Source organism: Podarcis muralis, chromosome 1, assembly GCF_964188315.1.
Source record: "Podarcis muralis chromosome 1, rPodMur119.hap1.1, whole genome shotgun sequence".
Lineage (NCBI taxonomy): Eukaryota > Metazoa > Chordata > Lepidosauria > Squamata > Lacertidae > Podarcis > Podarcis muralis.
This window is the reverse complement of record NC_135655.1, coordinates 68,942,398-68,967,165: the sequence shown is the minus strand read 5'-3', so window position 1 is coordinate 68,967,165 and position 24,768 is coordinate 68,942,398. Positions and strand designations below refer to the sequence as shown.

The 24,768-nt window shown below is 43.7% G+C and overlaps 1 protein-coding gene across 6 annotated transcripts in view; it reads right to left on the bottom strand.

The window, feature by feature from the left end:
* DENND2B (DENN domain containing 2B) overlaps nucleotides 1–24,768 on the bottom strand; it is a 151,455-nt gene that overhangs the window by 90,329 nt on the left and 36,358 nt on the right. The gene's annotated exons all lie outside the window — the stretch shown is intronic.

Genomic DNA, 24,768 nt, shown 5'->3' with positions numbered 1-24,768 from the left:
TCGTTTACCAAAGTTTCAATCACATTTTTGCCAGCTAGCTTTACTTGAATAATGCCAATATCAAAGAGTCCATGATGTCCAACATCTTGCACGCTCAACATGTCAATTGTAAATAAAGATCTCATATGCCTGCTTTGTGGCTTCCAAACTATTTGAATAAATGTGCTTTGTGGGAGGGCGGGATTGAGTGGTGTGGTGGCGGGGAGTAATAATAGGGTATTAAAGGATGAGGTGAGGGGCTTTGGGGCGCTCCCTTCTCCCCAGTGTTGCCTTTCCTTTCCATGAAATTTTGTGTGCCTTTTTTAGTTCACAGTAATGGAAACCTGAAAATATGTTTGAGCATGCCTATGTGGAAAACCAAAACATAGCTTGAAGTCACACATACAACCTAGAATGGACAAGTACTTTGACAGCACTATCTAATGCATTCTCTCCCCAGCAGACCCATCTGTCGGAAGGGCTTGTGTGCAGTCAGTTTCTTAAGCCAGTGTTTCCCAACCTTTTTTGGGCAAAGGCACACTTGTGTCATGAAAAAAATCTCGAGGCACACCACCATGCCAGATGGGGAAAGGTCACTTTTTACTTATGTAAAAAAAAATTAAAAAATAGTAACAGCATAGAAGGTAATGGTAGATGACTGTTAGGGTCTCCCCCCAAATGCAGAATTCTATTAATATCTTCCTTAGCGAGCCGCGTTAACCCCTGTAATGCTTTCTATAGAGTAAGCATAGGGGACACTGGGGGATGTGGAACCAAGGGGGCAGTGGGCCAAAAGAGTTCGGGATCTACTGCTTTAAACAGAAATAAGAGCCAGTGGGTTCTTCCTTTTTTAAAGTATCGTTTCAGCGGGGACAGCAGTCCGGATTTCCAAAAAGCGGCGCTTTTTTGCGTCTGAGCAAAGAAGAGAGAGAGGGGAAAAAAGAGAGAGAGATTGATTTGTGGCTGCGCAAAGGGGGGAGGAGCCCAGGAGTAAAAGTAGGAAGGACGAAGGGAGGGGAAAGGAAAGTTAATAGAAGGAAAGGCGGGTGGGAGAGAAAGAGAAAGAAAGAGGGAAGGAAGGGGGGAAGAGAAGTGGAAAGGAGGGAGACCGAGGCGGGGGAGAAGCGTCTGGAGAGTTGCTCCGAAGTTTGGGGGGCCGCGGGGGTGGGCGCGCGTCCCAGGAGGCGGAGGCCAGCCCGGGCTGGGAGCTGCGCCGCGGCCCAGGGGCGGTAGGCGGACCGCGGCTCCTAGGATGTGGAAAGGGGACGGCGGCGCAGGGGGAGGAGACCCGCACGGCTAGGGCAGCGCTCAGGGGGAGGGGAGCGGGCCGGAGGCGGGTGAGGGGGGCCGCGATCCCGCGCGCCGCGAACATGGCCTCCTTCCCCGCGGGCCCCGCCGAGCCCCCCGGCCGGGGAGGGCGGCGCGCCCCCGCCGCCGGAGGAGAGCAGAGGCAGGAGGAGGAGGACGAAGGCGCTGCCGAGGAGGCGCGCCAACTTCTGCCAACTTCGGCGCCCGCCCCATCGCCACAGGCTCCTCCCGGCCGAGAGCCAGAGGACGGCGGCGGAGCAGGAGGAGGAGGATCGGGTTTGGCGACGGCTGCTGCGTCCTCTCCAAGCGCGGGGCTGGCCTCCGCCGCGCCCGATCCTCCGCGCTCGCCCGCTTCTCGGCGGAGCAGGTCTCGTGCGGGTGCGAGGCGCTGCTGCAGGCGGGCGACCCCGGCCGGCTGGGCCGCTTCCTGGGCTCGCTGCCGCCCGACGCCGAGGCGCCGTGCGACTCGCCCGCCTCCCTCCCACGGCACACCAGGCAACGTCTCGCGGCACAGTAGTGTGCCGCGGAACACCGGTTGGGAAACACTGTCTTAAGCTTCAGTTTCCAATAAACATTTCTTTACACCTCATCAGCTGAAGTGGTGACTAGGGAGGTCTCATTTCCATCCATTAAAGCCAGAAGTCCTGCAATCAATAGCTACAAAGGTACCAAAGACTGGAGATTACATTTACTTCAGGGTGTTCTCCCCTTTTGCAGAGTTTTATCTGATTTTGGAAGTAAATTGATAAAAACTATTACTTTTCTGGCAGCTTACATAAAGTGCGCTTTCATTTGTTATTTACTTAGTCTCTGTATGGAATCTATTAACATAGTTAATGCCCAGAAATATTATCTAAAGCTTTGGCGTTGACTTGGCAAATCGATAGACGCATACAAACTCAAGGTACTGCATAGCAAAGGCTACTTCACTAGAAAACCTTCCCTCTGTTGCATAAAAGGCACACTAAGGAATAGCTATATAAATATAACCCAGCCCATTTGAAATATTTTCCTAAGGAGCAGTTTTCTGTGTCACTTCTTTATAGTACTGGAATACTATTGGGAATACCGGACAATGAAACACTAATGAGAGAGAAGGGAGTATGGAATAGGTGCCTCTGGAAAGTGCTTGGTTTTTCCCCAGGTATGCCAAATGACCATTCTGTGATCTTTCCACACATGCTCTGACTGGGGGGGGGGAGGCAAATATCAGCAGTGGTGGGGCGAGGGATCTTAAAATTCAGCGGTGCCCTGTGCAATGTGAAAATTTGGCACCCCTGCCTCTCGCGCTGCATTCTAAATTATAGCTGTAGTGCCCCTGAGGTTCCAAGCCCAGTGCAACCAAACCAGTCGTGCAGTGTTCAAAATTAGCCAGGTGCTTTTGACCGTTTGTGACCAAGTGAATATTCCTGGGTGCCAGGATGCCACCTGACATCTCTGCCATCTGGGGATCATTGTATCTGGACTTTTTCACACACTAATACCCCATCCTGTAGAATTCTAATTTTTCTGCACAATCGGAATGAATTTCTGGAGTCAAATTGCTTTTTCTGTGCAGCCTGAGCAGGAGCAGTCACCATTAAGAAAAAGAGGTTGGAATAGGCAAAAATGGCAAGTAGACATTCTGTTTTGACGACTGCAGCAATGGTTTAAGGAGCCTAGTTTAAATATCTGAGTTTCTAACACAGCAGTCACACTCCCCTAAATCCACCTCTGTAACATCAACAACCACTTAGCCTTCACACAATGATCTAATATATAACCAATTCCCTGGGGAAGTAGGGGGCTCCCTCCCTTCTAAGATCTTCAGGCAGGGACCAAAGCAATAATCTGCAGGAAATTATCTAGCTCTGGATTTGCTGCATCAAACAATGTGTTTGACCAGATGACCTACAAGACCCCTCCCAATCCTGTGATTGTGTATGTGGGCACAGTGACAATCATGTCTTCTTCATCCCCTATCTCTCCTTTCAAAGAGGAAAGGTGAGCTAGCCCAAGCCATGATCATAAGGAGATTCTGTTACAAACTGTTAATGCCCAGTGCATCTCCCCTCACAACCCCTTTCCCCATAAACATAAAAGGCGCTGGTGACAATGCGCAGAACATAAAGCCATTTAATGGCGAAAACACCATATAAAGCACTTGATTGTTTACAGGAAGCTGTTGATGCAGCTCCAAACCGACTGGGCTATGTTGCTATGATGAGCGTTCAGAAGGAGGGGGGACTCTGCATTCCTCTTGTCAACAATTTCCTGAAAATGCTCTGCAGCAAAATCTAGGCTTTCTCCAGCACTATGCTGAAGACAGGCAGTTTCCTCTCCAATTGTGACTTCTATTTCACAGATGACAGAAAAACCAGCACTAAAACTGTTAGTTTTATTGTTTGAAAAGTGATATAATATGATCCAAATGGCAACTAAGCCAGAATTTTCACATGGTCTCAGCAACCTCAGATGGAACTCTGACTCTACCAGGTTTCATAAAATGCTATACATAAAAGTCTGACGCAATCACAAAGCCAGATGTGTCCAGGTAGTCAAGCTGCATCCTAAGCATGATGGGATTTTTGTTTGTTGTTTTTAATTGCAGGCTACAGGTAGCAGGAATCCTCCAAGACTGTTGTGGAAATTTTTTTAATGAGAATTAACTCTTCTCAAACTTGTACCACCCTCTTGTATCCCAGTCTAACCTCAGCCAAGAGAACGCATGAGAGAACTGGGATTCATATATATTTTTTGGTGGGGAGGGGAATAATTTGGCTGAAAATGAGAGAAATCCACAGATTATATGGTTTGCTACTTCCAAATTTCAAACTTCAAGGCACAAGGGGTCAACCAGTAGCCTGCTTATTTTTTGCAACATTCCTTTCAGAAAGACTTGTAAGTGAAACAACAAACAGTATCCAGCAAAGTAGTACCCTTAGCACATGACTTCTGGCTAAGCCATGGAACTTGTCTTTCTTCTCCCCACATGCCCCTAAGTTTGTTTTGGGTTCTCCCCAACCCTCCAGAACAGATTTGGGAAGGAACAAGGGGCTCATAAACTGAGGAGACAGAGGGGAAGTTCTGTTACAGAAATGGAAAACATTATGCCAACGGAGCTACTTCATTGGCTACAACCCAATGGGCCTGGACTCAACTAAACAGCTGTGCTAGTGTGACTGAATGCAACAAGTCCCCCTAGCGCAACAGGGCTTTCCCTGCCATGCACCTCCTCCATGCCCCCCTAAATAAACCCTGGTAAGATTGAGAGAACCCCCATTGAGAGAACAGGCGAAGGGGAGATGGGAGATCATTCCATCTGGCAAGCTGAACAATCATAATAGCATAATGCCAAATTCCGCCCAATGTGATATCCTAAAAATATATATACTTTTATCACAATGTGGTAAAAAAAAATTGTGTTTTTTTTTACATGGTGTCAGTAACCTCTGTTTAGGAATACAAATATCTGCCACAATGCTTATAACTTCACACACATACACTTCAATTATGATGCTATAACAGTGATATTTGGGGACGCGGGTGGCGCTGTGGGTAAAAGCCTCAGCGCCTAGGGCTTGCCGATCGAAAGGTCGGCGGTTCGAATCCCCGCGGCGGGGTGCGCTCCCGTTGTTTGGTCCCAGCGCCTGCCAACCTAGCAGTTCGAAAGCACTCCCAGGTGCAAGTACATAAATAGGGACCGCTTACTAGCGGGAAGGTAAACGGCGTTTCCGTGTGTGGCTCTGGCTCGCCAGAGCAGCTTCGTCACACTGGCCACGTGACCCAGAAGTGTCTCCAGACAGCGCTGACCCCCGGCCTCTTGAGTGAGATGGGCGCACAACCCTAGAGTCTGTCAAGACTGGCCCGTACGGGCAGGGGTACCTTTACCTTTTTAACAGTGATATTTGTTGTAAAGATATACTCATTTAAGTGTGTCTCTCTATACATGCAGTCCTTTATAAACTCCGTTCCAAGAAGCCAACCCCAAACATGCTCAACTTTGTCTGGGATTCCTAGACATCTGAGTAGAACCATTTGCCTAAGCTAGAATTCAGCACCTGGGGATCCTCTATGGGAGAATAATTGGCTTGGCAAGGAGAGCTGCTATCCACAATCAGAATTTCTGGGATTGAGGGAGATTCCACTTTTTTGTTTTGTTTTTCAAACCAAGCCTAGAACAATATTATGAGAGAAAACTTGCCAAGACTTATCCAGAATAATATGGATTGTTCCAGCAATTTACAGCCAAAAGGATAGGATTACTGGCCAGCTCCAAAACATGATAGATGATAGATAGATAGATAGATGATAGATAGATAGATGATAGATAGATAGATACTGTAGATAGATAGATGATAGATAGATAGATAGATAGATAGATAGAGGCTTTCACTGGGAGCTAATTAAGGTAATGTGGGATTGGCTGACAATGAATCCAATGACCACCTTTCTTTAAAACTCAACAGAATTCAATGGCACAGAACTCAAAGTCAAACTAGACATGACGTTAAATACAGATCTGTATTTAACAAGCATGTTTCTAGCAGGGAGGCAAGTGGAGGCTAGTAATTGTCAGGACTGAAACAAGTGGAGATGTGGAATTTAACACTTTTCCTCCTTTGTTGTGGTGTTACTGAAATCACTCCTCCACAGCTGCTATATGCAGCACACACACACACAAGAGCCAAGGGGGGGGGGGGACAAGCAAAACCACACATAAAATCCTGCCTCATAAAACTATTAAAAGGGGGGTGGGGTGAGCCCTCACTGCACCCCCAAAGACATGACTCAAAGAGGCAATTCCCTTGGGAGGCTGCCCCCAGTGGCAGCACAGCCTGCTATCTCCAGCAGGTGTACCTTATATCCTACCCTTCCCCAGCACCACTGCATGGTGTGCTGGTTTGGGGAGTGTCCTGAGCAGCTGCAGCCACTCAGGCAGGTGGCATACAGCCTCAGCGGGGCCTAGTCCTGATGTTAAATGTCTCCTTGAACAGCAGCCTCTTGGAGACAGCAGCTTTTGTAGGGAACTAGGGGGCCTGAAGTTAAACTCTATTCCTCTCCATACTCCCCCTCTCTCAGCTAGATGCCTCCCTTCCACTCACCTCCTTTGCTAGTCCTACCTTGCTCTTTTAGCCTCTCTTAATCATTTGCTTCCCTGAGGGTCCCATCCCAATTTTCACACATCTAGCAAAGGAGATGTTATCGATCTGCTGCTATGCAGTCCTACATTTGTTGCCAAATAGCCACATTTAAGAACCACACTGTCCTTGTAACTCAAATGCCGCTAAAACAATAGCAGGTTACAGTAACCACCATCTTCTATTTATATTAAGAAGAGCTGACAAAACTTGACTGTAAGGCACAAAATATAATTAATGGTTCAAAACTATGCCCTCCCTATAAATGTATAGGCAAACAAAGGGTCTTCTCAGTGGTGGCACCCGAAACAAAGCACCTACTTTATTGGCTTTTCAGTGTTGGGTGAAGAGTTTTACTCTCCTGAACTTTTAGCAGATAATATTTTATGCACTTGCTTATATTGCTGCTGATTGCTTTATTTAATTTCCTATTGATATGTTTTAATTGGTAAATGTTTTAACTATTGTTTTCACCTTGCTTGGAAGTTTGCTTTTACTGTAAGACAGGATAGAAAGAATTTAAATACATTCTGGTTTCTATGTAGTTTACTTCCCACACTCCTGCTACACATACTTATGCACTCCCATGACACAATAAGCCAAACTATGGCTTATTTATTGGGTGAACATGCATGCTCCCAGAGAGGAGCTTTCAAACGTTGTGCTTCTCCTTGCTCTTGCACTATGCTGAGTTAAGCTTGTCCTCCTTTTCAAGTCACTACAAGCAACAACCTCTGCGTCAGCAACTTCTGCTTCCTCCTCCTCATTTGACACAGCAACTGCTGCCCCAGCTTCAAACCAGTCAGAATTGCAGGGGTCAGAGTACTCTCCTTGCTCATCATGAGTTGCAACCAAGGTTTGTAGCCAAACACTGTACCCTTCCTTAATGAGTTCTGAGACTCCTTGAGCTTGCCTTCATCTGTTTGCTGTTTGCTTCCCTTGGACAGCAAGGGATCGTTCACAGTGCTTGCCATATATGGATCTCTTTAACTCTTCAGACCCTTTTGGAAGCATTGCAAGTCCATCCTGTTTTGGATTATGTACAACATTGTACTTGCATGTAATTCTGCAATCATTGTAAACTAATCCATCAAGTTTAACAGATCACTAAATCAAATCCACCAAGCTTTACTCTTTAAAAAAGTGCTGACGTCTCTTAATCTATATCCTGTCTCAAGACTAAAAAGTTAGATTGATATCAGTAGTCACAAAGAATTTAATAATATATGGGTGACATCCAATATTACTTAAGCATCTCAAGTCCATTTATTCCAGTGGGTCTACTTTGAATATGACTTAGTTGGATATCACCCATATAAATGTCCAGGCTCTGGCATCACTCAACTGGAAAGTCTTATTGCTTCAAAAGAAAGGGCTAACTGAGAGCCTTGAACCACATTCTGTATAGAAATACTTCTTCCTATATACCCAATTGCCAATAAACCCTTAATACATTTTCCACCATGTAGATTTGGATGAAAACAGTATCTAATTTTTCAAAGAGCTCATCTGCTCCTGTTCCTTGTTCCCCTCTAGAGTCGTAATCCTCTCACTGTGACATGAAAGACATTTCGCACAATGGCCAATTGTTTGTGATATCACAAACCCAGGATTATGAATTCAAAAAAAGACTGAACAACCAGAGCGGCTGAGTGCTTAAAGAGCAAAGAGACTCTTTTCATGCAAATGTCCTGATTAATAAACAACAAAAGGAAGCACGAACAAAAAAACAGACATACAACCAAAGGGGCATTTTATAATAAGATTTTTCTTCCAACTTTTTGATAAGCTCACAGTAGCCTTTAAAATGCACGCAATCCATTGAAAGGTTCCTGCAGGCTGCAGTTCATGCTATAGAAGGCACGATGCTGAGTTGATAGATTCTGTGGACATTTATTGTGGCCCTCAAAACATTTAGCACTTTGTAGCTCAAGAAAGTAATGTGTGAAGTGAGATGTGTTGCGTGGGTTGGGAACTAGGCCTTCTGTCTGCCAAAACAGACTCCATATATGCATGGATAAAAGAGAAGTCAGATTTCCAGAAAACATGGCATGGGTTGTTTTTTTCTGCCCAAGCCAACATCAATATATTTTGCAAAAAGAAAACAAGAGGGAATGTGAAACCCCACATTACTAAGCAGCGGCCCTGAGAAATCCAATCCACAGAGTGACACTGCCCACCCTGCTGCACCAGGAGTGTGGGCCCTCCAGCAGTGCAGTTCAGAGGAAACGCAAACACTGCTCTGGAATAGTGGGAAAATAAATGGGCTTGTATAATATGCTTGGCTAGGCAGAATGTATTATAAAGCAGAATGTTTCCTACTGAGCTCTGGGGTGCCTTTGGCTAATGCCTATAACCCACAGTGGGAAAGTGAGAGCCAATGAGAAATTCCTGGCGATCCTTCTACACTGTAGATTCTACACAGCCTCATCAAAGAACAGGAAAGGATCTATGTCATTCCACCTTCTGTAATTCAGGTTCTCAGGCTTTAAAAAACGGTCCTTGTGAGTTCTTCTCTGCACCTGGTCCTGTGCCACATATTTCAGGCAGTGCAAGAGGCTCTGCAGGGTGTCACAGCTATGACATAGTTGGATCTTAAAGTTACTTAAGAACCAAGCAAGGAAACATAGATACACTAAGACGGGGGGGGATACATTAAAAACACCCCACCCACTTCTAAAAGGCCACACATAGTTGCAAAATGCCAAAGGCCTAGTTATAAAGTTTTTGCCTGGCACCTAAAGTTATATAATGATGATGCCAGGCAAGCCTCCTTGGGGTGAGCATTCCACAAGCAGGGAGCCACCACTGAAAAGCCCTGTCCTCATGTTGCTACCCTGTGAACGGGCCACTCAAAGAAGGACCTCAGAAGACAATCCCAGGATATGGGTTGATTCATATGCGAAGAACCGCCCTGAGACCTTTGGGTATAGGGCAGTATAAAAATTAAATAAAGAAGAAGAAGAAGAAGAAGAAGAAGAAGAAGAAGAAGAAGAAGAAGAAGCAGAAGCAGCAGCAGCAGCAGCAGCAGCAGCAGTCCTTAAGGTATTGTGGCCCTGAGCCACATAAGGCTTTTATGAGTCAAAACCACACACTCCTCACACTCAGTAACGCCAGCCCCTGGGTGCCAATTCGGCTCCTGTCTGTATAACTACATCCTGTATTCTGTTTCTTGGTCACACTGTAGTTTAACAGTATTTTGGAAATGGGGCTCTCAATATATAAGTCAGTTTCCCCCCAAACAGGCACCCTCCAAGCACCTGGGGCTGATGAGAGTCTAAAACATCTGGATGGCACCATGTTGGGGAAGGGTAACATGAGTGAAAATGGGCTCATATGGGCCTCTTCCTGGGAACTTTTTCTCCTTACTCCTACTGACCAGCTTTCCTCCCCCCCCCCCCCCCCCCCGGGAATCCTCTGCTTTGCAACACAAACAGCAAAGAAACCATGGATGCTATTCAGAGTAGATCCACTGAAGTTAATGGACATTAGGGTCATTAGATTCAATGATCTGACTCAGTTGGATACAGCCCCATGAGTCTTGAGAGTTCTTCGCCTGAATTCCAGGTGCTTCACCTTGTTCCCATGCAACTTTTGCATGCTGGCTTCAATTCATTTCTGCAAGCATCACTGAAAGCAGAGAATGTTTTCTTAACATTTACTGTATGTTCCCCTGTTGTCACTAAAGGAGGAAATACTCTCTGGCACTTCTCAGCTAACTCTTTGGCAGAAACCCTCTTCTGGCAACTTTATCAGGGTGTCAGAATAATTATTTCTGCTCCCGAATTCAAAAGCTAGAATGAAGGGAGTGGGGAAGGTATCAGGTATCAGCTTCTCACTGGGATCGTACTAGCAGTTCTCACTAAGTAAGCTGTGCAGGAATGTTGCTCTTGAGTGCTGAGAACTCAAAAAAGAAAAAGTGTGAACCAACGCTGAAAAGCCATTAGTCAAAAGGAGAAGAGACTGTAAGCCCTGCCCCATCCCCAAACATGGCTTTAGAAAGCCTTACTACCATCTTGGGGGCACAGCCACACAGCAGTTGGCCAGGCTCCTGATTCAGCACTCTTTATTAATGAACATTGCAGGAAACTAAAGAAGGAAGGCTAAATAAGAATGAGTATGAAATTGATAGAAATTTTTTCTTTGCAGTCAGGCATGTCTGCAACAACTTTTTAATATTACTTTTCTAAAAGTTCAAAGCAACACTTGTTCCATCTGTAGCCTTACCCATCAGTAATTTTATGTTGGTGTCATTCAGAAATCAGCATGCTAGCCACAGTGCGACAGGTTTATCCTGCTATGTTGTGTTCCTATCCACTTCTGGGATTGATTTGGATAATAAATATATATCTTTTGTTCATATGTGAAACAGCAGTCTGGATAGCAAACTGAATACTATATATAGTATACAGAATCACACAGCTATCTTTCCATTCATAAATTATTCCATGGAAAGATGGATGTCTGGAATGAACTGGAACCATGTGTCCAACAAGGGGACCGCAATTTTATGAAAGTGTTGCACATTTCAATCTTGGAATGAATATTTTGCTTTGGCAATTATCAGATCTCCCTTAACTGGAATTGTTTGTGAAAAGAAATCCAACTGACCATGGACAAAAAAAGCAAATAAAACCAGTTATAAATCAAGTTATAAAACATGGAGCCAGATGTAATTAATTAACTGACTGGGACATTGAGCCTAACCATTTGCTCCAGGGAACCTCCCTCTATTACTAGTAAATTGTGTTTTCTGCATGCCACCTGCAGCTGAGTTTCAGCTGATGAGCAGAAGCTATAGGGCAGGCATGGCCAAACTTGGCCCTCCAGATGTTTTGGGACTACAACTCCCATCATCCCTAGCTAACAGGACCAGTGGTCAGGGATGATGGGAATTGTAGTCCCAAAACATCTGGAGGGCCAAGTTTGGCTATGCCTGCTATAGGGCATTCTGATAGTGGAACCACAGTTATGGAACTCCCTCCCTTGTGTCAATAGGTTGAATCTATTAGTTGTGTGAGCAGATGTCAGGCTACACAACTGATCTTTCTTTTCCCCATCTCCCCCTTTACAAAGGAGAAAAACAACAACGCTTCAGAGGGCTGGTGAGGGCCCAAAATAATGTGGACTGTGCTGTAAGAGTAACCTTAAAATGGGGGGAGATGAGACATCTTGCACCAGTAGGAGTACGACTAGACCAAGATTGCTCAGTCTGATTTGGGGTGATTTCTCCCTTCCACTCTCACAACCACCAAAAATTTTTAGGAAGAAAGTAAAGAACTTCCTTTCCCAGACATTTGTTGCTGTTACTTGAGGTTGGTTTTCAACCATCACTGTCCTGGTTCTGTTTTTGCTCTTTCTAGGTTAATTATCTGTAATTGTCTTTAAATGTAATATGGTTTTTATTAGGGAGTAATCTACTTTGGACTCTTGTAAAGACAGGTGGGATAGCAACAGATAAAAAGTTTGTATCACACTGACTGTACAAATGTGCTGGATATCCCATTCTAAAAATTTTCCTGCTCAGCAAATATTTGATTTAAGCTACAAAATTTGAAAAATATTTCATGTTCCTTGTTTAAAACAGACGTGGATACAGTGAACTATTTTTAGAATATTCTGGCTTTGTCTTTCAATTCTATTAAAAGATATCTGGATGTTTGATTAAAATTAATGGGAACTATCATCCAACACCCTCATGTTGGGCTTTCAACATCTCAGCATATGTTTTTGATACTGATTTTTCACTGCCTCATAACTTTCCAACGTGATTCTTAAAACATTTCATTGCTATGTATAAAAGCTGAAACAGAAGGCCTAGCATGGGTTATGGAATGGCTGCCAATACAAAACAGCCTTCATAATACATGCAGGCATGAGGTGATGACAATATGAGTATCTAAGGAAGGCCTAAAATTATTGCAAGCAAATATACTTTTGTTTCAAACCACAATAAACCCTGAATTGTAAAAGAGAACAAATCAAATTCATTTAGTTTACTTTATACCAACATAAAGAAATATAGAATCTCATCTCAGGCTTTATACATATATTTCTTCGCCATTAAGTAATTTATCACTCTAGATAAACACGCATGCGTGGATTCATCCAGGGCTTTCTATGCTCCTCATAGCACAAAACTGGAGTGCCATACTAGGAGTGCAGGACCTATATAGCCATGCAGTTATTGTTGAACTACTGTTCCCATCACCGCAGACCATTGTCCATGCTGGCTATGGGGCTGATGGGACTTGGGAGACTCAACAACAGCTGGATATTTTTCAATGAAAGCAATTCTCACATTCATATGGAAGTCATCAAGGTAGGTCAATGAGTGACGTATATGCAACTAAGTCAGTACTTATTTCAGGGGACAGGTATACGGCAGGCCTCAAGTCTGTCTGGAAACAGCACCCTCTAACCTTAAAGACCACCACCATCTTGATTCCTGGTATGCTTGGCCCTTCTGTGGTCACTCAGTGGTGAGAAACAAGCACTCTCCACCTCTGCAGAAGCCCTTCTGATGATTCTTATTTTTTATGTTCCACAGGTGAGCCTTGGCAGTGAAAAGAGATGCCAGTGCTATGCTCTGGTAAACCCTGAACAATTATTTTAACCCATTCATTTCGACCTAGAAGTCCTGGTTCTAATTCCTGCTGAACTTTGAAATCCTTAGATGTCACTGAATAAATCACTCCTCTCAGCACCTGTTCCCCATCTGTAAAACAGGAATCTGAAACACTGGGTTGTTAGGAGTGTTATGTATTGAAGTTCTCACCCTGGCCACCAGAAGTATTGTGTATGTAGTTTTCACTCAGGTCCACGTCAGTTATTTTAGTAGGGAAACCCTGGGTTGTTGTTGCTACAATGCTGACAGCCGGCTGCCTATAAAAGCAGGCCGGCTGAGCTGTTTGCTGTTCAGTTCTGTTCCAGCTTACAAATAAAGAGCTGCTTTGGAGAAATTGCTGTGTCGTCTGCTATGTCTACCCACTATTCAACAAGGAGGATGGTGAAAGAATGTGAAGCACTCCACACCAAGGCTGACTATGGAATTAATGCCGCTAGGTATTCTCAAGCCCCTTCCAACTCTGGCAGTGGCAAAGAAAATTTTCTCAACAAATTAGATAACACATTGCTTCTTGATCTGAAACAAGTGGCCAGTACTAACTGCAAACAGTAGTCTGGGCGCATTGTAAGAAGAGCCTGTGTCAATCCTGGTTGGTCGCAGCCACCTGAAATCACCTGGCAAAATGTAAACCTCAGGCAAAAATAACAAAAGACCGCATTCTACACTCCCAGTTTTATGGAAGCACAATGGTATGAGGTATGCAGCTTTTGAACTAGGGCGCCCTGACTCTGCAGAGGCTTCCTCCAGTGAACCATGCAGGAAAAGAAAGCTAGAAAAGCAGAGAGTCCTGGGTCCTGGTTTCAGTTCTGCTATCCCTCCTTCTCCCTCTTAAAGCTTGAATATTTGTTTTTACCAACAATTTCTCTGATGCAGCCCAAGATCACCCTCTTCCCAGTGCCCCCACGCCCTACTTTTAGGCTCAGGTACATCTGACTTTTGAGAATGAGATGCTGGAGTAGCTGGATGTTTGGTCTGATCTAGCAGGGCTGTCCTTACACTGAGCTCTAAGCAGACTTTTGCCACAGTAGACTATGTCATTCTGGAACTGCTCAATCTACCAGCACCTGATTTCTAAACTGTGGTGCTGAAAGGTAAGACATAGCAAATTATGAGTCAGAACATCAGCAGAAGAACACCGGCTGATGAAGACTTGGATTGCATGTTTATAAAAATAATAATAATTTATTATTTATACCCCGCCCATATGGCTGGGTTTCCCCAGCCACTCTGGGCAGCTTCCAACAAAATATTAAAATACAGTAGTCCATCAAACATTAAAAGCTTCCCTAAACAGGGCTGCCTTCAGGTGTCTTCTAAAAGTCTGGTAGTTGTTGTTCTCTTTGACATCTGGTGGGAGGGCATTCCACAGGGTGGGTGTCACTACCAAGAAGGCCCTCTGCCTGGTTCCCTGTAACTTGGCTTCTCGCAGCAAGGGAACCGCCAGAAGGCCCTCAGCGCTGGACCTCAGTGTCCAGGCAGAATGATGGAATGATGAAATGAACTCTAGTTCATGAAAGTTAATACCATAATCAATGTGTTAGACTTTCAGTTGCCACAAGACTGTTGTTTTTACAGTCTAAGCATTGTTGTAAAGCAGAGTGCATGCACGCACACATAGGACAGGCTATATTTATAAGGTAGTCTGCCACATGTTTCTCAGAACAAGTTACTAGTGATGTGGTGGACACCAAAAGTAGAATCTGGAGCTTCTTTCACTTGGAACACTTGATGCTTTGGCAGCCACAGATTCACAAGACATTTATGTGTACAGATTTTATCAAGCACCTCTACTGCATCTTCTGTTTCAGATATGTTGCATTCCCCACAGTAACTGCATCGCTGGGGAATTGCTGAGGAAGTTCAATTGTTTCTCCTTGCAGCAAGGCTGTGAGATTCAGAAAGCTGTTTGAAATGTGACTGAATATCAATTATTGGAACCTATTGCACAGTGACCATGACACGTGGCAGAACTGCTATCTGTATGCACATACTTTGTCATGATCCAGTGTTCAATCTCCAAAAATTGATCTGAAACTAATTAACTGGAAGAGAAAGTATGGTTAGACCCACTGGTAATTTCTCACTGTTACGCACACACAGCATACTTCAGATTTGACCATGAGATTTAAACTGAAGTGATAGCGGATTCTCCAAGTTTTCCTTGAGATTTAGCGGATTCAGCTCCCTGGCATGCCCTGTGTGGAGGATGAGTGTTTCCCAATTGTGTTTTGTGTGTGCATTGCCCTTTAAAAGCTGGAGGAAAGAAAGAGCTCTATACGTGGACTGGATGTTGCACAATTCCCTTTGAGCAGAGGCTCACAGGAGAACACTTTGAACAGGTAATCTGGGCAAGCCTATAAAAGGGATTATAAACAACAGCTCTTCCTCTTGGCTCAGGAAGACTGAAGCTTTCGAGAACTGAGGGCTTTTGGTGTGGGATCTTGCATGCCCTTGGCTTCAATTCCACAAATCCGTTTCTTCCAGATGGTTGTAAATCCCCAAGAAATGTCAGCGCAACCCCATAACAGTATTTGCATTAGTTTTCTACTGCCCATCCAAGTCAATTAGCAGTAAATTAAAACCAGCAGGGGTTGTAGTTCTTAATGTATTTTAGTAGAAAACAAACAGGAGAGTGTAGCAAATAAGAAAGGCCAGTCGCAGCACTAAAGTTTGTATTACCGGTAACTTCTCTGAGTGGTGTTTTAGTAGATGGGAATGAAGAAGAAGAATGTGCTCATTTTATAAACTAGCAACCAGAAATTAGAACAGGTTACTGGTGGTTCTGTTCCCCCAATGATCTCCTATTTTTATTGTCTCACATTGTTATTATCTGTGGCCTTGGTGTTGCCTAAAAGTATAAGAAGTATAAGCCTGTTGTTACATTAGGCTGGCTCTTCTTATTTCATACTAGTCCCATCCACAAGGAAGAGTCCATCTGTGCAAGCTCAGGACATCTCCCCGGCCTTTAGGCTCAGGGTGATTTAAGGGACATACACAACCCTGTGTAGGGAAACTCTAGAGTCCAAAGACAAAAGCATCAGGTTGAATGTGCAGGTCCATTTGACACAACTCAATCAGGGTCAGGAATCTGATAAGTCTCAAGGGAAAGTTCATTAGCAAACCAGAGAATTTTCAGAGCTGTGGTATTATTGGTGCTACGCCAGAAAGACAATTAAGAAAGGCCATTCATGGGGCAATTAAAGTTCAATTTGTCACCAGCCAGACTCAACAGAAGGCAATAGAATGGTCAGGATATTTTTTTAAAACGCTGGAAAGTACCAAACAGGACTTACTTGTGAGTAAACATTGCAGAGGGACCTTGGCGATGAGAAAGACAACTGCTGGAAAACATGGCGGTATATTAAGTGCTATGTGGAAGCTCCATTTGATTCTCAGCTAATTCTGGGAAAGCAACACATCATCAGTGTTAAAAGGCTATAGCATGGAAGCAATCTCTGAGACCCAGCATGGAATTCTGCCATAGTTGTAGGAAGAGCATCCTCCGTTCCTGCTCTTCAGTCCACTGCCTAGGTCAGTCTCTGAGGGGTGGGGCTGATGGGAAACAAACCACTGCAGGGTACTAGGATGCCAAAGGCTGGCTTAAAGTAACTGGGTGAGCTCCTTTTCCAGGCAACAGAATAAGGCTGATGGAGACAAGGAGCCAGCAATCATACTGAAATAATCTTCAGTATCTCATTGCCCTGATTTGCACATACAGCAGTGGTATATATACCACAAATCATGTCAAATCTGCTATTCAGACATTTGGTTGTAAAAGCGTCATGGAGGGCAGAGTAAGTTTGAAATGGTGAACAAAGTTTTAAAAATTTGAGGCTGGCAAGCAGTCTGAGAGCTTGTGGAGAAGTCAAATTGTGGAAGTATTTGTGCTGTGAGGTCTCGCAGGGTTCCATATTGTTTTGCGTGCTTTTTTTATTTTATTTTTTGCCTTTTTTTAGCATGAAGTAACTGGAGGATTTCATCAGGGGATCTGGAGCTTTGTCATATGTGTATATCTATTTGGTTGTCTTGTAAACCACCCTGAGATCCAAACAGACAAAGAGTGTTTTTAAAATGTGGAGACCAACATTAACAACCCCAACATTTGGAAACATCCAATTCTGCTCATGCAGCCAAATAGGTAGATACAGTAGAAAGAAGGAGAGATATTTCTGGTTTTGTTTTTGCATATATAGAAGCCAATTAGCTTTACAGCCCAATCCTATGCTCAGAAGCAAATCCTGTTGTCTTCCATGGGACTTTCTTCCAAATCAATGTGTGCAGGATTCTAGCCCCCAATCAGAAAGCTGTACGCCCTGAAAGGAGTTTCAGTGCCACTGAGCCAAAGCTTAATGTCTTTATCCACTTTTGTTTCAGGAAAAGCTCTTGTTCTCAAGAATAGATGTTTCGCTGGAATAAAACAGACATCTCCTCTAACAAACTGTGGGAAAGATCCACACAGCTGCATTCTGTCTTTGATTCTTTCAGAGGCTCTTATAAGTGAGCATAGGGAGAAGGCCAGAAATGAGAGCAGCAGTGGCTGTACATGCACAGCTCTACAGGTGGGTTCTGAATTAGCTGCAGGCTAGCTGAAAACTGCCCTGTACTCTTTAACCTGGCCTCTGACACCTGAGTGGCGTGCTTTCAAGATCCCGCCCTATTCTTATGACTGCAATTTGCTTTTGCTGTTTTTAATACTGAATTTTAAAATGCTGCCAGCCGTCCTGGGACCAGGTGGTGAAGTATGGTTAATAAATGAGAGGCAAGATGGTGTGGTGGTTCGAGTGTTGAACTAGGATCTGGCAGATCAGGGTTCAAATCTCCACTCAGCCACAAAACTATGTGGGGGCCTTGGGCCAGACACTGCCTCTCAGCCTAGTCTACCTCACGGGGTTGTTGTGGAGAATAAATGAGAAGGAGGACAGCCATGTACACCACCTTGAGATCCTTGGAGAAAAAGTTGGGATATAAATGCAATAAATACTAGTAATAGTAGTAGTAGTAGTAGTAGTAGTAGTAGTAGTAGTATATACACTGAAGCACTTGAAAGCCATAGAATATATACTTCAAACTGGCACATTTGCTCCTGTGGTCGTAACTGCAGGTAGTGGGAGCAGCAGCAACAGGGCATCCTGAATGAAGGAATTCCTTCAGACAATCAAGATGCTGCTTTAATTTGATTCAAATGGCAGCAGAGCTGGTAAATACCCATATTCCACTGGTGTTTGCTATGGAGAGCACATAAAATGTAAAGAGAGTGGGAGACAGGTGTCCCTCAACATAAGAAGAGTTCTGCTGGATCAGTCCAAAAACGTACCTATTTCAGCATCCTGCTTCCTACAGTGGCCAACCAGATGCTTCTGGGTACAAACAAGACTTTAACAATAGCTTCTTGTTCCCCGCGGACTGGTGTTCTAAGGCATTATATAGTATATAGCCATCAAGTAATGAGAGATGCCCAGGATCCAGCCAAGGTCAATCACTGGAATAATAGTCCAACTTGGTAGAATATCTTATATATATGCGCACATGAATGAGCATGGTTCATAGTGCCAAAGAAGTGTCTGATAACTAAATAATAGAATATGGAAACTATTTTCCAGGCAGTAATACATCTCTGTGCATGGATCTTAAGGATAGATGGCACATCTAGAGGGTTTTTTGGATAAATACACGTGGCTTTTATATTCCTCCTGTTGAAACCTGTAGCAGAAGCAACGCTATCTGAACACAGCTGGGAACTGACACTATTTACAATCCGATTGGGTATCCATATAGAAGCACGTTAAGGAAACAGCTGTTTGTACATGTCTTCTATGTTTACTTTGCTGAAATATGCCACTGTTTCTAAGAGTTTAAGAGAATCCCCTAAAATCCCCTAAAAGAAAAGGTAACCTTAAGGCTATTTTGCAATATACCAAGTGGATCATTTTCAGTGTATAGTTCTCCAAATCACGCTTGCTCAGGTGCCTGTGAAGTGATTCAAACAAGAGCGTTACATGTCTGAAAAAATATAATAGGTCTCCACTGTGGGCCCCACTTAACATTTTCTAGTTGTTTGTGCTATCTTATGAGCATGAATGGAAGGAGCCATTGGTGTTTGCTCTAAGCATTAATCCATAGTAATAGAAAGTACAAAAACTCAAGTTCAGAGCAACTTAGCTCCAAAGCACACCACAAGACAAGTAGTCCGAATCTGCAGGCTTCCCTTTTTCTTGAAAGTTGGTGCAGCACCCTCCACAAAGCTCCCTCATCCACAAATGTGCCCCAGATCACCCTTGTAAATATCTGTTTTAGGGATTTGGGGGAGAATAGGGTGTAAGCTGCATTCTTGATGCTGTGAGAGGACAACAGTGGCTTTTTCTGTTAAGCAAAATCTCTTTGTGCAAATTACTACCCAAGCTGACCTATTGCAAAACTGTCAAACACCTCGCCAGTGCCACCACCAACCAGGTTCTCTTACAACTACCTGGGTGACAACCACGGCCACAGCCAACATTCATTTATAATACTCATTAAACAGGACATTTTACAACCTGCTGGCATGCTCCATAGCTAGTGACAGCCAAACTTACTAGCTCTTCGGTTTCCAGTGCACTAGGATTTGCCTTTAATTTAAATCCTCCATTTTTTTCATTTTAAGAAAATGTTTAAAATCCATGCAGGAGACCTAATTTGTAGCAAATGTGTGAGAAAAATGCCAGGCCTGGCTCTGTTTGGTGCCTGTTCCAAAAGCCTGCTTTCTATCACAACAGCAAACGGTGTCACAAGTTCACCAAAGGAACAAGGCAAAAGCTACAGAGAGGCAAGGGATTCCTGCTGATACTGCTCCTCATGTATGGAAAGGTGGTGGCTGACCAGGGTTGCTGACAAAGAGAAGTCTCCTTTACACTCTCTCCCATACACCTTAATTTCAAAGTACCCATTCTCCCACTAGGACAGACTTGTTACATGACCCTGGTTTGCTCTTGACACTACGTATGTTCCTATAGCTTCAGTCTGGAGCAGGAAGCACCTACAAATGTTCAACTACTTTGTTTGCCCAACCCAAAGAGTGCAACAATTCTGCCATTGAATGTGGCCTTTTAAACAATAAGGGGGGGGGGGAGAACTTTGGGTAACCCCCTGCTTAATGTAGTCTTGTTGGCTCAGAGGTGAGGAACCTGAAGCCCAGGGGCCAGATGCAGTCCAAACGCAGGGCTCTCTGCCCAATACAGGCTTCCCTTCCAAGCTACATCAGTCCCCAGTCCTACCCCTATGCTTATGCCTGGCTGGAATCTGTCCCCGAACTGTGGATGGAGAGATGGAGTGTGTGTGGAAAGCTCTGTGTTTTATACGGCTGGAATGTAGCGGGAATGTAGCTCACTGCACAAAGGTGCATCTATTGTTTTCCCACTTTTGCCTTTGGCTCCACCCACCTCTGGTTCCCAGGAGGTTGATCATGAGGAAAAGTGGCCCTTGAGATGAAAATAGTTTCCCACTCCTGGCAAAGCTAGTCACAGTAGGCAAAGTGAAGGCCAGCGCTCCTTTTACTTGCTCCTCAGAAACAGCCAGCAAACCTCTACTTGAACCTTCATGCTCCAGCATACAATCCAATCCAACAATAGTTACTCAAGAGTAAGTCGAACTTATCTCTGTGGAACTTACTTCTAAGCAAGAATGCTTGGAATTATAGTCTCTGTTCTTAAATACTAGCAATACATACAGTAGTGCTGCCAGTTACAAACTTAATTCATTCCAGAGGTCCATTCTTAACCCGAAACTGTTCTTAACCTGAGGCGCACTTTCGCTAATGGGGCCTCCCGCTGCCACCACGCCGTCGGCGCACGACTTCTGCTCACATTCCAGGGCAAAGTTCACAACCAGGAGCATCTACTTCCGGGTTAGCGGAGCTCATTACCCGAAGCGTTCATAAGGAGGACGGTACATAACCCAAGGTTCCACTGTACATGCACCACCACCACCATACAAAAAGTGTGGGGGGGGGATTCTACCTGTTAAGTTGCAACATTTCATTTTAATTGCCAAATTACTTGCTTTGTATATAAAAATGAGACAGTGATATGACTCACTGCCCTTGAGTCAAATGCTATTTAATTCCTAGACAGTGAATCTATAGTACAAGGCCTGGATCTACTCACATTTTACTTTTATTTACAAAGTGGGTGTCTGTACATTACCTAACAGGTACATTTATATTTTTGATGTGGTTGTAAAAATATTATGATTTAGTAGTGGTTTCAATTTCCCACTGGTAAGGTTATACATACAGATGTAAACTGCATTTAGTATGAGCTCACTTTGAATGGGCATATGGAAATTATATTGAAGAAATATTAAAATTCTGCTTCGTGCTATTTTCCTAGATAAGCTGTGGGAACTGCAAGAAATCCAATGCAGGAAATACTATTCCCTCAAACAGAAAATCACATAAATAGATAGGATGTCCAGTCCAAACCACTGCACTGAGGAAGGAGTTTCCATACCTAAACATCTTTAAGAGGCTAATCCATGGACTACAATCATACAGTCTGTGATTATACAAACTACACATAACAAAGACAGACTAAGAGTAAGGGAGGTGAATCATGCCAAAAACTGAGGGAAAGCATTTCGTAAAACAAATTTGGATGACTCAAAAGCAGACACAAACAACTACATCCTTGCATCTGATGCAGTTTGTTGCACTGTGGACCTTAGCTTACAGGTTTCTGTAGATTTTTTAAGTAAGGCTAATTCTGCATTGGATCATCAACCAATGAAACCTTAATATGGGTGTCAATTGGCTCCTTTATGAGTAAATGGCAGCGCACCTGTGGAGTCCAACAAAAACCGGTTTTCTTAGCAACTCAGTTCCAGCCTGCTCCACCAGCATCCTGTCTACATTGGTGGCCTTTGTTTATTGATTGATTGATTGATTGATTGATTGATTTCCATCTTCCATGCTTATTCTAGTTCAATACAGTAAAAAAAAATCCTGTATGGTAATAGAACTTTAATGAAAAGATATGTCAGACACCCCAACTACACAGTCTAAATTAGGAAAGCTATCCAAAACATGCTACCCCATAATTTTACGCCTCCTTCAAGCAACCCCTGCAGCCTAGCTGGTGCCAAACATAATGCTCTGCTTTCCTTTAGACCACATCAGGAAGGCCAAGAGGGGAGCGGTCTTGTCCTATGGACAGCTGCCTGGGCTTGTGCCCTGGGGAGGTCACTTCGATGCTGCTAACACAGTGATTTGACTTCACCCAGTGGCAGAACTTGGGTCTCAAGTTTCAGCAACACTCTGCGTGATGCCAAAATTAGGCACTCCTCTGCCTCTCAACTTCCATTCTACACCATAGTTGCCACAACCCCCGTGGTGCCCCCAAGCCTCCGCACCCAGTGTGACCAAAATCCTGTACCCCTAAATCTACCTCTGCTTCACCCCCGGAGGCACACTGTCTCTTGAAACAGACAGGGGCCAACAATAATAATTTTGTCATCTATAGTCAGCACTGCAAATGCCAGCAGGGAAGATAAGGGTTGTGTTGAAATTTTGTGTCGTCATACAATATGCATGTACACATTAAGTGTATATACATCACTCATGATCCCCTGCCCCCCAAAAACAAGCAACCCAGGCTGACACTTCCAAAATGCTGTCATATGAGAACATTATGTGGGCAGCAGTATCTGGAAGGCTGCATCCCCATCACTACTAAAGAGCTGAAGGATCAGGACAAGGAAAGAGGCAGGAGTAGTCGGGTTTTCAATATGGGCAGTCAAAAGATTATGACCAGCCACTTTTAACAATGTTTCCTCACTGTAAAGAAACCGTCCTGTGGGTACCGTGTCACAAGCATTGATAGGAGTTTGAGTCTGGTGCTAAATCTATACATTTTCAGGATTAGACTTAAAAGGAAGTGATTGTGGAGCATTTCCACCTTATGAGGAAAACTTTTATTTCCTTGCTCTTCCTTGTCATGCAGCCTACAACTCCCAAACACTGACAACAAAACCTGCAGTATCAGTTAATTAAAGCGCTGATTTTATATTTTTGAAGAGAAAAAGAAGCCATTTATCTTTGAGGAGAAAATAACTAAATGTAGTGCAACAGGACACAGCCTTACCCTAGGCAATGATAAACTACTGTGTAAATATTACAGCACAATTACATATGGTAACACTTTGTTCCTGTCTCCTGAATTTAACTCTGGACTGATCCGATAAGGAAACCTGAGGTTTTGTTCTTAACTTTCCTGAAAGATGTTTTAAAGCATGCAGGGAGGAGCTGTAATTAAAAAAAGGGAAAAAACGGGAGACAAATACTATCCTTCTTCTGCAGTATCTTTGTTATTTTCACTCTGTCCATGTTTTCCTTCTTGTAGTCATACCCAGCACAAAGAGGAAACAAGCCATCAGCAGCATGTCTGAACCATGCTAGCAGGCGCACTGAAGCCAATCAGAAGTGTCTTTCATTGTGTAAGGGAACACAAAAGACACTCTGTTTGAGAAACTCGGGAAGAAAGCGAAAAGCTTGTGACCTGGTCTCCCAGTCAAAAACTGCAACCGTATCTAACAAAGGCCTGAGATCCATAGAAGACATCCTAGTGAGCAGACCCTAAAATCTGTGAACAGGATTTATCAGTTGACCTCCAGCAAAACTGTCCTATACCCTGACTAATCCACCCAGATTCCATATTATCAGAGCTTCAGTTATCCAAAATTCACCCCGTCCCCACATTCTGTATATGGAACATTTGCAGCCTGAAACCAGCATGCTTCTACCTATCCTGCTGGATGTTGACTGCTGAATGTATTACGTTTGGATTAACTTGATATTTTCAATGACCCAACACTGCAAATATAAAAGGGGGAGGGCTTAGTAGACCAGGGATCCAACCCTTTCAGTGTTTCACTGGCAGAAAGTTCATACTTCCCGAGAGAAATTGCAGAAGAGAAGAAATCCGGGGAATAGGTCAGAGGAACACAGGAAAGTATCTTATACTGATTCAGACCATTGGCCCATCTAGCTCAGCGTTGTCTCAGTGTCTCTCTCCAAGGTTTCAGACAAGAACCTTCTGCAGATGTTCTGTAACTAGCTAAGGCCCTTCTAGTGGTCATTTATATACACTGTCTAGAAGCTGAACACTGGGATCCTGACCTTAGCTGAACTCCCTAGAATGAATAGTAGTAAAACTCTGATTCTCATCATCAGTCCAGTATATTTTGGTCATGTATTAGCTGAGTTTTCACAACACTTGATTTTATTAGACAGGCATTAAAATATTACCTATTTTCCAGCAAAGGCACCAGTTATAAAGTTATACAGTTATACAGTTTGAGGCATTTCATTGAAGCCTTTACCTGCACATCTAAAATGAAATGTTTTGGGGGAGAGGGTTGCGGATTTTGTTTTCTTTTTGCCTCTGCCTACATCTGCACCCAGTTGGAATTTACCATAAAAGGTGTTTTAAATGCACGGAGCCCAGAAATAACCAAGAATTCAAAGGAAGTGCCCTCATTAAAAAGACCAGAGCAGGTTTGATAAATAATAAAGAAACTTTACTTGATTTTTCTGGAATGCACATTTAAAACAGGATAGTTTCCTTAACAATGTTGAACCATTGTTTCTATTTAACCACCTTTATTTAAAACCCTATATCTCCAACATGCATACAATGCAACTTCTCCTGCAACAAGTTGATATTAAAAAACCGCCTCCCCTAAGTTGAGTGGTGCTGCTGAATC